The sequence below is a fragment of the Alexandromys fortis genome, unplaced genomic scaffold (assembly GCF_014885135.2).
Source record: "Alexandromys fortis isolate MF-2015 unplaced genomic scaffold, M_Fortis_MF-2015_v1.1 scaffold_119, whole genome shotgun sequence".
Taxonomy (NCBI): domain Eukaryota; kingdom Metazoa; phylum Chordata; class Mammalia; order Rodentia; family Cricetidae; genus Alexandromys; species Alexandromys fortis.
This window is the reverse complement of record NW_026067991.1, coordinates 5,328,995-5,344,045: the sequence shown is the minus strand read 5'-3', so window position 1 is coordinate 5,344,045 and position 15,051 is coordinate 5,328,995. Positions and strand designations below refer to the sequence as shown.

The window sequence follows — 15,051 nt, the reverse complement described above, 5'->3', positions numbered from 1 at the left end:
TCTAAATGTCCAACCACAGAGCATTTGCTAAATAAACTATGGTGCATCTATATGATGAAATACAGGCAGCCATTAAGAAGTCCATTTAAAAAAAAAAAAACAAATAAGAGGTGGGAAAATTATCACAATATGTTGTTAAGTGAAAAGAGCTGGATGCAAAACATCCCAGACATATGACCACAGTTGAGTACATACCACTCTACAGAAAATATGCTAATGTGTTGGCTAGATGTGTTATTTTTATAAATGCTTTCCAAGAAAAAAATGGCCAAAAATTATATTAAGAAGAGCTCCTATAATCAGTTTGTAATAAAAAGTCATTAAATTCAGAATACAGGAACATAAGCAGTGGCCAGGACTGAATGCCAGGAGCTGGTGCTGATGAAAAAGAAGTGGACCGTTTAGAAGAGCCAGGGCGAAGAAACGCTGCATGCCTTTGGCGTGAGGCCAGGTGGAATCTAGGAAAGATTTAGGTCAGTGGCTCCCAACCAGGACTGCGTATGGGAGACACACACACACACACACACACACCCCAATGCCCAGGCTGTACTTAATTCTAACTTAATTGAGGTATAGGATAGAACAGTCATGTATAATTATCATTTTCATATACATTGTCTTATATATAAAATATATTACACACATATATGTATATATATATATTTCAGATTTTTGTTTTGTTTTGAGACAGGGTCTCACCATATAGCCTTGGCTGGTCTGTACTCTGATTCTCCTCTGTATGCTGTGAATGTGTTTTATTACCATTGTTAATAAAGAAACAGCTTTGGACCTATGGCAGCGCAGAATAGGGCAAGGCAGGAATTCCAAACAGAGATAGAGGAAAAAAAGAAGGCAGAGTCAAAGAGACACCATATAGCTGCCGAAGGAGAGAGACACCTACACACAGGCCACAGCCTTGTGATAATATTTAGATTAATAGAAATGGGTTAATTTAAGATGTAAGAGTTACTTAATAAAGAGTTTAAGCTATTGGCCAAACAGTGTTTTAATTGATACAGTTTCTGTGTGATTATTTCAGGTCTGGGTGGCTGGAAAACGAACACCAGTCTCTGCCTACAGTAATCAGTTCTTTGGACAGCGAAAGGCTGCCCCTCGAACTTGGAGATTCACCTGCTTCTGCCTCCCTAGTGTTGGAATTAAAGGCATGTGCTAGCATGCTCAGTTACACATTCTGCTTTACTGTGTGTGTATATGTGAGTGTATGCACGCACATGCTATAGTGTGTGTGTGTGTGTGTGTAGGTCAGAGGACAGCTCTCAGTAGCTGGTTCTCAGTGTCTACCACTGCACAGCATACTGAAAGCCAGCTGGCCCATGAACGTCCAGGTGAGTCTCCTGTCTCCAGCTCTCAGCTTGCAGTAAGAGTGCAGGGGTTAAAGATACGCCTCACAGCCACTGGATTTTTATATGGATTCTGGGGATTGAACTCCGATGGTCAGTCTTGTGAAATAAACATTCTTACCACCGATCCATCTTCCTACCCCCGTTACATTTATATCCAAAGCTCCCCAGGTGGCTCTTATAGGAACTGGCGAGTTCAACACTAGCCTGGCCCAAGCCAGTGCTCCCAGGAGGCAGTGGACCAAGTCTGTGCTCCCAGGATGCAGTGGTATACAGCCTTCTGTCCCCTGGACCTAGCACGCCAAGCCTCTCGAGAGCTACAGCCTAAAGCACCTGCCTTATGCAAGAAAATTACCTTCCGTCTTGGGTGATCAGCAGAGGCACTCATCAGGTCTTGGCCGGTTTGGGGGCTTTTGCTCAGGGACACTGCAGTGTGCTTACAGATCCTGATGAGACCCAGCGTACCAACTGACTCCGAAAACAAACTACAAGCTCAACAAAAGCTGGCAGGATGAGAAGATGCCAGGATTCTGGGGTATCTACCAGAGCATGGCTCCAGTGGTATTTTCCTCTTCTGCCCTGCTTTTGGGCAGAAACATACTCTGCCAGTCAGCAGAGCAAATTTGTGGCCCCTGAAAGTAGTCTGCTTTAGGCGGATGAGGCCTCTCGGAGGCTCCTTGTCTCCTCCAGGTGCCTTAGAGAAAGAGAAGAAGGGACAGGACACTAGAAACAAAGGTTGGTACTAACTGATAAGATCTCCCAGCTTCTAGCTCCAGATATAGAATTACTGAAGACACCGAAGAAGAGGAAGAGGCCTCTGGTTGCTGCGCTTTGAGCACAGGATCCATCCATTCCTGAATAATCAAGAACCAACTGCAGCTCTTTTGTTCTCCCTGCAGCTTGGATCCAGAAGGGCCCTTAGGAAAGTCACCACAACAGTAAGGGGGGGTGGGGGGGGACGGGGTCTGGCTCAGGTAGACAGCTGGGCTGGAAAGGGGATATGGGCCTTCGTTGCCATTCCACAAGCAGTTTCTGTGAAGTTGTCCCTTTGGTGGCCGCATGTCAGCTCTAGGGAAGGAAGAAGCTACAAAAACTAAATCTACAAAACAATAAATCTAGCGGTCAAAACCATAGTGCATTGCCATGCAATGTACTTCACATGTGTTCATCACATACACACACACACACACACACACACACACACTCACACCGCACATATGCAAGTGTGCACACACACACATACCCCACACCTCAACTGCACACTCAGTTTCATGGGACTTTCAGCTTAGGCTGAGGTTTAAAGGAGAATGCTTGCTTTCTGTGAAGTTAGAGACTGGCTGTCAGGTGAGTTACCAACGGAGTGTGAGGGGGTGGGGAGATTAGAAACTGGCCTAAGGAAAACATCCCCCACAAAGAATCTGAAAGAGTCAAGGCAGGACCCCTGGGAGGTCAAGAAGCAACAGCAGTCTCTGTTCAAAACTGGTGACTGAAATGCCAGAGATGGCCTTTTTCTAAAGGCGGAATCTGATAGTTTTGCAGACAACTCAGAGAGCGCCCCCAGTGCTAACCCAGCCTCCTCACTATTTGAAACCTATCTCTTCTCATTTGATCCTCAGGGGATGGGTGGAACAGATGGTTACTAGCTGTCCTCCAAGAACCAACCTTTCCCATCACAAAAGACGCTAGTCAGCCAGAGAAGCGCTGGTTCAGATGCAAAGATATTCCGATGCTATCGACAGGGCTTCAAATTCAAGCGAGTTCTATGTGCGAGTCTGATTAAGTCGTCCTTATTAAAGCCAGATCAATGAGGCAGCTCATGGCGGGACTCAGCATATGCAGATCGAAACCTTCTGTCCATGCACTCTGGGAAGGCCAGGTAGAATCCTCAATCCCCCAGTTTCAATCCAAACAGTGGAGAACTAGACATGGACCAATTGTGAGTTCTCAACTCAAGATCAAATACTCATATGCTGTCCCTGGCCCTGGATCCCTCCTCCTTTCTCTAGGACACCCAGTAGCAAAGAGGACGGGAAATTACCATCCTTTCCCCCCACTTTCAAGTCATCAACTCCAATAATTTCTTGTCAAGATTAAAGTGTGTGCTCTTCATGGTCTGGCTTTCCTCTCTCAGCTCAGGAAGACAAAGACACCAAAGCAGAAGGGAAGAGAAGGGGCATGGCAGAGGCACGGAGCACACAGCTTCCTTCTCTCCCATTCCTTCCAGAACTCTGCGTCCAGTTGGAACGTCTCAGGCTGCCACTTTCTAGCAAGCAAACTGGTTGAAGGAAGGTTTCCTCAGAAGAGCCCGCGAAGGAAATCTGTCCGATGCGGAGAATGACACAAAGACCCTCAGCTGAGCAGATGTCATCAAACCCCAGCCACAGAGAGGGAGGTTTGGAAAGAGTAGCCTTATGCTTCTAAAATAGGCGCTGCCCATACAAGCTAAAAGAGAGCTCTGCTCTGTCTATTCAATGAATCCATGTTAGCTAAGACACGCACTTTGGGATCTTGTCATGCATTGAAAACCAAGTAAGTTAAACACGATCAGAAATGCAAGACCATCCTAAGTGATGATTGAACTCAAATGGAAAACAGCAAATTCAAAGAAAACTCCTTCTATAGAGGTAACTACCGTGCACACATCCATCCCACATGTCATAAGAAATGGAAGCACTGATCGGGTGGCTGGATAAGACAGAGATGTTGCCAGGAGCAGGGACATTCAAACCCTGAAGTGTACATTACCAGCCAATATCCCCTTCCAACAGCTGCCATCGCCAGAGGCCTGGCTCTGCCTTTGTCCACATCCCAGGTAGAAGGGAGATGCCCAGTCACACGACAAATTAAGAACAAGTCTGAAGTCACTGGAAGGAATTGTAGTATCAGCTGAGAAAGTGGAATCCTAGCCTTCTCATTTGAAACCCCGGGCTCCCAAATCCCTCAGACAAGTTGACTTTAGATGTCAGGTCACCTAGACAAATGTACAGGGAGGAAGCACAGACACAGTAAATCCTAGCACCGACATCGAGGCAATGTAGGTAACGGTGTTCTCCTGGGGATGCTGATTCACACCCACAAGGGTGACCAAAGACAAGACTTGCTCACTATTGTATCTGCAGCTCCCAGCACAGTGCCTGGCACAGGGTGGGTGGCAGGTAATTAGAGAAGTGGAGTGTATTGCCTACTTCTCTTCTTCTGTTGCCCTGTACCCAGACAACAGTGAAATCAACATTTGAGGATCATGAGACCCATGTGGCTACTGAGGCAGGCGTGAGTGGTAGATTTTAGACTTTGGCTCTGGGTCCTTGGAGGAAGTATATATAGAAGATGGCTTCTGGTCACAAACTTTGATCTCTCATCTTCTATGTCAATTCTCTCACCTCAGACCTCAGTGAAAGCAGTGAATTGGTTGACTGTAGTATCTAATTGAGCCCCTATGGGATAGAAGGAGAACTGACCCAAGGATAGGAGTTTTACAGTCAAAGTACCAAAGAACTAGACAAATACCATTTTCTTTCCAAATTCACACACTCCACAGAGCAACCTTTCTTCAGCCTTGTTAGTGTGACTTTCTACAAAGGCTAGCATTCTCCCCACTTCTTCTAGGGACTCCCTCCCCTCTTTGAGAACCATACCCGGGGCTCAAGGTTTTCTGGCTATTCCTTGGAGTCCTGAAGAATTAACGTGAATTTCCAGCTTTCCCTCTTCATACTTCTGAAGGTTTTTCTATATTAGAAAGTGGGGGAAACGCCATAGTTATTTTTCCCCAGTAAAGTATACAATTAGTTTACATCTGCTAGATTACAGTGGGAAGATTGACAGGAGCTTGAGTCCAAGCCTCAGCTCCATATCTGGAACTGCGACAATGGGTGCACAGTGCTCAGAGTCCCTGACCTAGGAATTATCTCAGAAGATTGGTTATAGGCCTTGAAAGCAAGAGGAAGCTGGGATCCAAATTAGAGCAGGCTAAGAACTATTCCAGTGGACCCCCAAGGTACAGAGAAACATAATAGCAAGCCCTTCCAGAGCAGATACTCTCATATCTTGGAATCTTAATTTTTTTCTTTTGGTTTTTTGAGACAGGGTTTCACTGTAGCTTTGGAGCCTGTCCTGGAACTAGCTCTTGTAGACCAGGCTGGCCTCGAACTCACAGAAATCCACCTGCCTCTGCCTCCCAAGTGCTGGAATTATAGGCATGCTCCTCCACCGTCTGGCAAATTTTTCTTTTTGACCTGTAGATATAGAGTCAAATAGCTCCAAAGTTATAAGTTGGGTTTGTTTGGATTATTTCATTGAAACAGTTTGACTTAAACATCCAGTTGTCCTTGGACCAATCTATTCTAATCGCCTGCCTGATCAGCATGTTGCTACCTGCCTTACATTCTGCAGGGTCTGAGTTTCTGATCTCCCCAACACCAATCTCTGAACTTTTCCCCATCTTTTAACCTTGGTAAGTAGTGAGAGATGAAGCCAGTCATGTGGACTCATATCTATAATCCCAACAATCAGGAGGCCGAGGCAGGAGGAGTACGAGAGGAGGTCAGCCTAGGTTACTAAGATCTTGTCTCAAAGGGTCTGGGAGGGGTGCTGGAGAGATGGCTCAGGGGTTAAGGGCAGAGAACCTGGATTCAATTACCAGCATCCTCAACCATTTATAATCTTAGTTCCAGGGGACCCAACAGGCACACACATACATGCATGAAGGTAAAACACTCATACAAACAAAGTAAAATAAATCTAAAAGAAAATTTAAGACTAACCAATTTTTTTTAAAAAATGAAGAAGAAAAGGAGGAGGAGAGGAGGAGGAGAAGAAGGAGAAGAAGAGGAGGAGGAGGAAGAGGAGGAGGAGGAGGAAGAAGAAGAAGAAGAAGAAGAAGAAGAAGAAGAAGAAGAAGAAGAAGAAGAAGAAGAAGAAGAAGAAGAAGAAGAAGAAGAAAAGAAGCAGTAGACGGAAGGACTTTCAAGTCAGGATTCTTCCAATCCCAATGTGAAAGAAGAATCAGATGGCCTCTCAGTTTCTCTGCCTTTTAGTCTGGCTCTTGAAATAAGGGAACACCTCCCATCAGGCTCTTACCCACAGAACCCTCCTTGTATACAGAGAGCTGTGAGGAAGAGCCCTAATCCTGTCCCCAGGAGTCTTCTTCTCCTAGGAGAGCCTATGTCCGTCCCTGGGCACCAAGTCTCACTGGACAGAATTCACGAGCCCAAGGCATGCTCGTGACTTGTTGGTTTGTTTTATCAGCACCTAGTACTGAGTGTTGCACACCATAGGTGCTTTAAAAATGCCTGAGGCTTGCATTGAAGGAGATATAGAGATGAAAGATCTGCCATTCCTTCCCAAACTGGTGGTGGTAGCTGGTGATAAGCAGAAGGGACACACGCACACTCTACCTGGTACACATACCTTGCATGATTTGTTACAGTACAGGTGTTCTTTCCTCCTATAAAGGTCAGAAGGTTCTCGCTGTTCAGACACAACCCCCGCCCCCATTTTACTCTCATTCTATCCTTCGTCCCCCTGCACTTGGAAGAAGCTCGATTTGAGTCAGGGTGTTTCCCACCCCCACCCCCCAAGCCTTTTATTTTGCTCCCCTCGTCACCATCCCCCCACTCGTACTAACTAGATACCATTTTAAAGTCGAGTTCTCCTCTGCCTCTTCCTCAAGGTCGTGGGCTCCGGAAGAAGGGAAGCCACTTATAAATGCCAAGAAAAAGGCGAGAAGGGTTAAGAAGATTGGAAAGGGTGGGCTAAAAAGCCTGGGGGCGGTGAGGATGGGGAAGATGGAAGTTGGTACACGGTGGGGGAGGGCAATGGGAGAAGAGAGAAGGGCGGAGGAAACAGAACGGAGTTGGGGCCAGAGAAAGTAGGATCTTGTAGGTTCTAGACACAGGTAAACTTCAAGCACCCTAGTCCTATTTGGTTGATGAAGAATGCGCGGCCCACGAAGGTGGGCTGCCCAGATGAGCTCTGCGGGTTCTCTTCCTCTCCCACCGAAAACCTGGAGAGGACCGCAGGCCCGAGGGCAAGATCCCGAGGCCACCGCTTTGGATCCAAACACAAGGCCCACTCTTGTCTGGCGCAAGCAGGGCGAGACGACTTAGAACCAGGCTTGGGAAAGGGGACCAGGAGGGGTGAAATTGGCGCTTCAGGTGGTCGTCTGGTTCTTTAAAGTTTGAGGCAGGCAACGGAAACGCACAGTGTCTGGCCGATACTCTCCAGCCTCGCTTTCTTTCTCTGCCGGTTTCCTGCTACTTCTACCTCCGCTCCCGCCCGATTCGGGTCCCCGTATCCCCCTTCCAGTCCGCATCCCTCACTGTGCCCAAGCGCCCCCTGCTCCCTCCCTCCGCGCTGGATCTCCCGCACGACGTGAGCAGAAAGTGAATGGGCAGCCCCAATCACAAAGACAAATTACCATGAGAAAAATAAATCAAGAAATCGCTCCTCTAGTCCCGGGTTCCCGCCGCCGCACCCACTTCACTGGCCAAGGCGGGAGCGAGGGTCCCCGGGCTTCTCCATCCAGGGCCTTGGGCTACATAGGACCCAGTCAAGGCTGGAATCCTATGGGGGGGGGGTCCGGTGAGGGCCGAGTTAGTGGCGGTAGCGCGGGGACGTCCCTGCGCGGGAGATTTCACACTCTGAGCCGGCCACGCGTTCCCACGCGCCTCGCCTCCCTCACTCTCCCTTTGCCAGGTTTACCCGCCCGCCCTCTGCTGAGCCTCCATCTCGGCCCAGTCTCCGCGCCCCTGTCCCAGGCATTCCGTCGTCGGTCTCCCACCCCCCACACACACCTCAGGCCGAGGCTCTGGGTCTCCGCCACTGTTGCAGCCCAGCAGAGCGAGAACCCGGAGCAGGATGGGTGGCAGGAGTGCAGCAGCACCAAAGGCGCCCCAGCTGAGGTGGCCCTGGACAGCGCTGAAGCCCAGGAACCTGCTCTCCTGCCCCCTGCAGCCTTTCCAACCTGCCTCCAACTTACCAGCGGCCCCGGACTCCCACCCCTCAACCCACCCTAGTTGCTGAAGTTTGCAACTTGAAGCCCCAGCCGGCGAGGGAAAAGCGCCGGGAGGTTCCGGACTCACCTCCCCGCAGCACGCGCAGGTGCGGGGTTCCCCGCGGCCCTGGGCTCCGAGCGGTGCAGACCACGGTGACGAACCCGAGCGCTGGCGGCCCGTCTGGGAATGGGGCGGCCGAACAGGAAGGATTCCAGTTAAGGGCTCAGCGATTCGTTGCAGTCCCCGACTCCGGTTGGGCCCGCTGCACTCCGGCTGCTCCAACAGCCGCTGGATGCGCCGCCGACCCACCGGGCTCGGCGGAGCTGGGCTCCAGCACCAACCCCCGCGCTCCAACTAGCTCCAGACCCCGCGCGCCTGAGAGAACCGGGAGGAGGAGAGCGAGGGAGCAGAGGGGAGGGGGGAAAGCGGTGGGGGAGGAGTTGGAAGCCAGAAGAGAGAAGGAGGGGAGCGGGAGAGAAAAGGAGGAGGGGGATGGAGAGGACCTGCCACTGCGAGAGCTTCACCCGCCAGCCCCGAGGAGCTCGGGAGAGCGCGAGGGGGCGCCCTGCACCCCCATTTCCCCCTAGCAGGGCTCGGGCCCCAGATCTCCGTGGTACCAGGAAGGGTGGACAGAAGCTGCCTCAGTCCTAGGTCTCTGAGCCCTTGCCATCTTTTGTCTACCTTTACCGTGCTCTGCCACCCATCTCAAACCAACACCAACTTGTAGCCTGAGAACCCCCGCCCCCACACACACACATAGGGCTCCTCAATTTTCCAGCCCTTTTAGCTAGGGAAAAACATTTTCCTGCCTGTGGATTGAAATTTGAATGAGAAAAGGACCGCGTACCAAAACCGGTAGATTTGTAATGAACTCCAGTAACAGATGTTAGGTTGCTGAGTAGGACCGAAAAGCCAGAACTGGAGAGTTGTTGGTTAGCCTCACACGCTACACGACCTTGGGAGAGCCTCTTCAAGCCTCAGTTTCCTCAGCTGTAAACTGGAGTTGGTGACGTGCACCCTACCGAACCTTAAAAAGAAGAAACAGCAGCGGATCTGGGGAGTGAAATTGCCTCAGGGACACTGGGAAGGTGTCCATGGGTTGCACGAACCCACGAGGGGCGGAGTAATCTCCACAGCAGAGAGACCCTTAGCGCAACCTCGCCAAGCGGGGTGGGATTGTTTCCAAGTTTCAGCGATCTAGTGTTTCTGGTGGCTGGAAGTCGGCAGGGAAAGTCGTGGAGAGCAAGCCTCAAGCCCTAGCTGCCACCGCTGCAAGCACGGATGGAAAGGGAGCCCTCTGCTGAACAAAAAGGGTACTTTAATTATCAAATAAGGTGACCTAAGGAAGTGAAACAGTGGGAAAGACAAAGGACCAGAAAAATTAAAAACAAGAGAAGTGTGCTTCTAAGAGAGAATCAGAGAGGACCGCGAAATAATAATACTTTGGGGAAATAAAAACATTAGAAGACTTTCTGGAATGCCTTGGAGGACTAGAATAAACTCCGGATGAAGCACTTCATGTCACAAAATGCTGGGTAAAGGAAGCCCTGGATAAAGCCTAAGGATGGAGGCAGCGGGAATCTCGGGAAGTACCCCGCCCAGCATCCCCAGGGTGATGGAACAGAAAGGGTGTGCTCTAAGAAAGCCCTTTGTGAGGTGCTGTGAAATGGGAACCGGTGCCAGATCGCAGAGATAAAGACTTTCTAGGGCAACAGAAATGCCGAAACTCATAATGTGCTGAATAAAGAGGAACTCGCAAAGATAAAGCCTATTCTGGGCCCAGAGAGAGATGCAAAGAAGGGGAGGGGAGAGAGCATCGCCTGGGCAGAGACAGGTCTAATGCAGCGATCAGCTCAGAAGAAGCAATGCGGTGGAACACAGATCAGACCTCACCGAAGACAAAAAGGTCAGCAGTGGAAGCCACTTGGCAGAATCTCCGGGGAGGGCGAGTGGTCAGTTCTCCTGGTGCCCAATCTGGACCTTTTCCATGCTGTAAGCGCTGCCCCAACCCTCCCACACACTCTCAGTCTCCAGAGCAGTGGTTCTGAACCTGTGGGTCTCTACCCTCTTTGGGGTCAAGCAACCCTTTCACAGGGGTCACCTAAGGCCACCAGAAAACACAGATATTTGCATCATGATTCATAACAGTAGCAAAATTACAGTTATGAAGCAGCAATGAGGATAATTTTATGGTTGGGGGACACCACAACATGAAGAGGTGTATTAAAGGGTCACAGCGTTAGGATCAACCACTGCCCTAGAGCATTGTTTCTGCCATTGAAAAGATACAAGTACGTGGGACATAAAATATCTCTTTTTAAGACCTGGTTTTATTTTATATGTATGTTTGTGTGTCTGTGTGAGTGTATGCCCTGTGTATTCAGGTACCCATGGAGACATGGATCGCCAAGCTGGAGTTAGAGACAGTTGCGAGTCACCTGATGTGGGTGCTGGGAACCATACTCAGCTCCTCTGCAAGAACATCAAGGGCTCTTAACTGCTGAGCCATCGCTCCAGCCCCTAGAAATATATTTTGATTAAAATAAAAAAAATTAGTTTCATAAACTGCATGGAATGAAGGGAACCTCTCATCTGTTTGACTAGGAGAGAGTACACAGATGCCTTCTGGATGGTTCTGTGCGCCACAACTCTCTCTTAAAAGAATTCAAAGCCTCTGTCCTTCACACAGCCTCTCACCAGCCTTCTCTCTTCCCACTGTCATCCCTAATTCCCTCCTAGCTTTCCATCTACATCTTATGAATGAGCTGGGTGTGGGTGGCACAGGGAAAGAAGAGATGACACCTATGTCTGGGGCAGGAAGAGAAGAGATGACACCCGTGTCTGGGAAAACAGGAAAGGAAACCATCCTCTTCAAGGAAGAGCAAAGGAGAGACGCTCGGAGGCACAGGGTGGGGAGCAAGCCTGCGTGCAACCCTGAGCTAATTAATCCTAATTGCATCTTACTGTGTTGTATTGATTATCAGTGATTACTCAAGGGCTCTCAATATCAGAGAGTTCCAGAAGCTGGACACTAAAGAAGGGCTAGTTTCCTCATGAGCCTGCCTCACCACCTACTCCAGGCATTCCCTAGTGTTTGGCAAACCCAGCCTGGAGAGAATCTTAGAATTATTTACTTGGAACAAAATCCCAAGTCTTGGTCCCATCATCGGCAGCTCCTGCCACTTCCTTAGACCTTTGCACTCACCTCTGCGATAATCACCTCTGATAGGAGCCATCCTCCACCTACTCAAACACTGTTAATTAAGCTGAATGTAAATACAGTAATTAATACCGAATTATCCCAAACAAACAAGTCAAAGAGCTGTGAACACAGGGGGTGACCTGAGTCTTAGCGTTCACTCTTGATGGGGAAATTCCAGTGTTACCTAGCACTGAGATTCTAAAAGACTGAAGAGTTCACATTTTCAGGTTCATGGGTGACAGAGCTGAGGGGAGGACAAGGCTGTCCCCTTTCCTCCCTCCTGGGTGATGGAACTCTCTCTGAAAAAGAATATAGTGCAGCTTCTCCCAAGAGACACATTTTGTGGGTGCTTGTGTATCACCCACATGCCTTATGTGTGTGTGTATGTGGTGTGTGTGTGTGTGTGTGTGTAAATGCCTGTGCATAGCCTTAGCACTAGCACAAATCTTGTCTTACAGCAAAAGGCAAACAACAGCCGGCAATATACTGATAGGAGAAAGAAAATTGAAAACAAAAAAAAAAGCAGTGATCACTTATAACGTCCAAATAGTTTCCTGGTCCCAGGATTGCCTACTCGTTGTGCTGTGGGATGACAAAGGGGAAAAAAAAAAAGCAAATTCCCATCTCAGAAGTCACTGTCACTTTGTGAACCAAAAACACACTCAGGTCAGAGGAACTGAAGTGTCACTAAATGACAGCTCTGCCATTGTCCTCAACCACCACGAGGGATCTTCCTTCCTTCCTTCCTTTCTTCCTTCCCCCTAAATTTAAGTGCCACTCACTATGCGAGGTGCAGAGTTCATAGGAAGACCCTCCCAGGCAGGCCGGGAAGAAGGTTAAAGTCTAGTCAATGCAAGAGAAACCACAGGACAAGGGCTCGGCTGGCACTGAGAGGGCCAATGCCTGGCTCTACCAGGCAAGCTAAGGACATCTTCCCTGAAAAGGGCCATTCTAACTGGGAATGAAAGATAGGGCAGGAATTTGCCAGACTGAGAAGTGGGAGGAAGCAGAGTATTCCAGGCGGAGGAAATAGCATGTGTAAAAGCGCAAGGCGATATAATTAGATTTGTGTTTGAAGAATTACTTGGTCCTGGTTAACAGATTCCGAGAGAGCTGAGGCAGTAAACGTGAGCAGGTGCGTAGTGTGGTGGAAACAGCATGACGGCAGCAGTTCAGCCTCCTTGGCTCCAGGGTGGCTAGGTCATTGAGGAGCTGGGTGACCTTGAACACGCCTTTTATGTCCTCCTGGACCTCAGTGCCTTGTGGCTAAGATGAAAGGGTTGATAACTGGGTTCTTGGGTTCACAGGATTCCACGATGCTCCCTTCATTTGCCCATACTTCTTTCAGTCTTGCTCTATATGATGCCCTTGGCCATGGTCATAATTTGTTCTTGCAATGTGCATAGCACTTTATAGTTTATAAAGGCGTCTTCTATCTGCTGTCTCTTTGACCTTCATGTGCATATGAAGGAGACAGGCGCACTGGAGCTGATCTTTCTCGTCACCTGTCTATAAACATCATCTCTGTGTTGCTAACACTCAGGCTCATGCCTGCAGCTCCCTTCTCACACAAAATATAACTAACTGCTGTTCCTCCCTCTACAGAAATGGTTCCCAACTTGTGGGTTGCTACCCTTTGGGGTCCAGATGACCCTTTCATAGGGTTCACCTAAGATTACTAGAAAACACATATGGTGGGCCAATGGTCTTGTACCCTATAAAGATTTGTCACTTGTATTGGTTTAATAAAGTGCTAATTGGTGAGTAGTAGCCAGGCAGTATAGGTGGGGCAACAAGAATAGAAGAATTCTGGGAAGAGGAAAGGCTCAGTCTGCTGTGGTCACCCAGACACAGAGGAAGCAAGACTGGAATGCCTCACTGATTAAAGGTACTAAGTCACATGGCTAACACAGACAAGAATTATGGGTTAATTTAAGATGTCAGAGTTAGTTAATAAGAAATCCTGAGCTAATAGGCCAACCAGCTTATAATTAATGTAGGCCTCTGTGTTTTTCTTCGGGACTGAATAGCTGCTGGACCAGACAGGACAGAAACCTCTGTCAAACACAGATATTTACATTACGGTTTCTAACAGTAGCAAAATTACAGTTATGAAGTAGCAATGAAAATAATCTTACGGTTGGGGACACAACATGAAGAACTGTATCAGAGGGTCGCAGCATTGGGAAGGAGAACCACTGCTCTCCAGGAATGCCTGCTGAGTGCCCCCACTTACCCTGAGCAGCACCTAGCATCAGATGAGGGCTTCCCTGAGACTCCACTGCAGCAAATAAAAACTCGTTTCCTTAGGACTGGGGTTGTGGCTCAGGGGGAGAGAACTTGCTCAGCATGTGCAGAGCCCCAGAAAACAACCAACCAACAAAGCCCTCCATTCTTCTAATTCCTCAAGGCCAAAGTAACCCGCATGCAAGCCATCAGGAACCCCTGCTGTGTCTGCAGGTCTATCAGCTGCTCACCACTTTTACCACCTTCTCTACCAGCTTCCGGTACCTGCCATTCTCCTCTGCCCTGACGTTTGCTCTTCCTGTTTTCATCTTTGTGTCTTGGGCCACGTTCCATACAGAAGCCCTCCTAAGTCACGTCCCATCATTCTGCTCCAACCCCTTCTGCGGATCCCCACCTAGGCCGTGTTCTTTCCTGGCCCAGGAATGTGCGGCTCCTTCTGACACCATGCACTCCCCATGCCCCCTCCCCAGCTTCTCTTCGGCCACACCACCGCTCTCCCCGCTGTTTCTCAAAGACCAGAGGTTCTCGCCAGAGAGCCTTTGTGTTTGACATTTCCCATCTGGAGAGCTTTCCTGCCAAATGCCCACACGGGTCATTTCCTCACTTCAGCTTCCAGTATTGACTATTGCCACCTGATATTTCACCTGAATCTACGTGCCGTGAAGGCAGAATCGGCCTCAGCAAGGCTGCGGCTCCCACCCACAGAAAAGTACTTGGCAGGAGAAGCTCAGAATACTGTTTTAGTGTGTGTAATTATTAACTGCCCCCATTTTGCCAGTAGGGAAACTGAGGCACACTGATAGGACTGGTCCTCTTAGAGCTCAGACTTGGATCCAGATGTTTCCTTGTGAAATCACTGGTTTATCCTTAGATAACACCTACACTGGTACTTTAAGTGGGTTGTAATAGAAGATGGACCTTACAGCAGAAATGAGGAGTGTTGATTGCTATCATTTCTCTCCTCAGGCTCTCCCAAGCACCTCTCTCCCTTCCTCTTTCCCACTGTCCTGGTACAGGATGTAGATTTGGGCTGAGTGTAAATCAGGAGCAAGGGAGAGGTGTCCAGGCCAGAAGACAGGCTGAAAGCATGACTGATTTAGGGGTCACGCCGGACTTCCTGGCACTCAGGACAAAGGACTAAGAGGAGCACTCAGTGACAGACCAGGACCCGGGGTCTCTTACATGCGTTTGGGCCCGGAGAAAGCTGCTCTCCAGTATCTGTGATAACTTTCCAGGACTGGCTTAGGAT

General features: G+C 49.0%; 1 protein-coding gene across 2 annotated transcripts in view; it reads right to left on the bottom strand.

The window, feature by feature from the left end:
• The window catches only part of Sema5b (semaphorin 5B), a 117,754-nt gene extending 108,810 nt beyond the window's left edge, over nt 1–8,944 (bottom strand). The window contains exon 1 of one of the 2 annotated variants that reach the window (XR_007594949.1): nt 8,441–8,944. The gene's annotated coding sequence lies outside the window, so the exon portion shown is untranslated. The remainder of the gene's footprint in view (nt 1–8,440) is intronic. The other variant, XM_050159889.1, reaches the window with a different exon arrangement.
• Nucleotides 8,945–15,051: the final 6,107 nt, after the last annotated feature.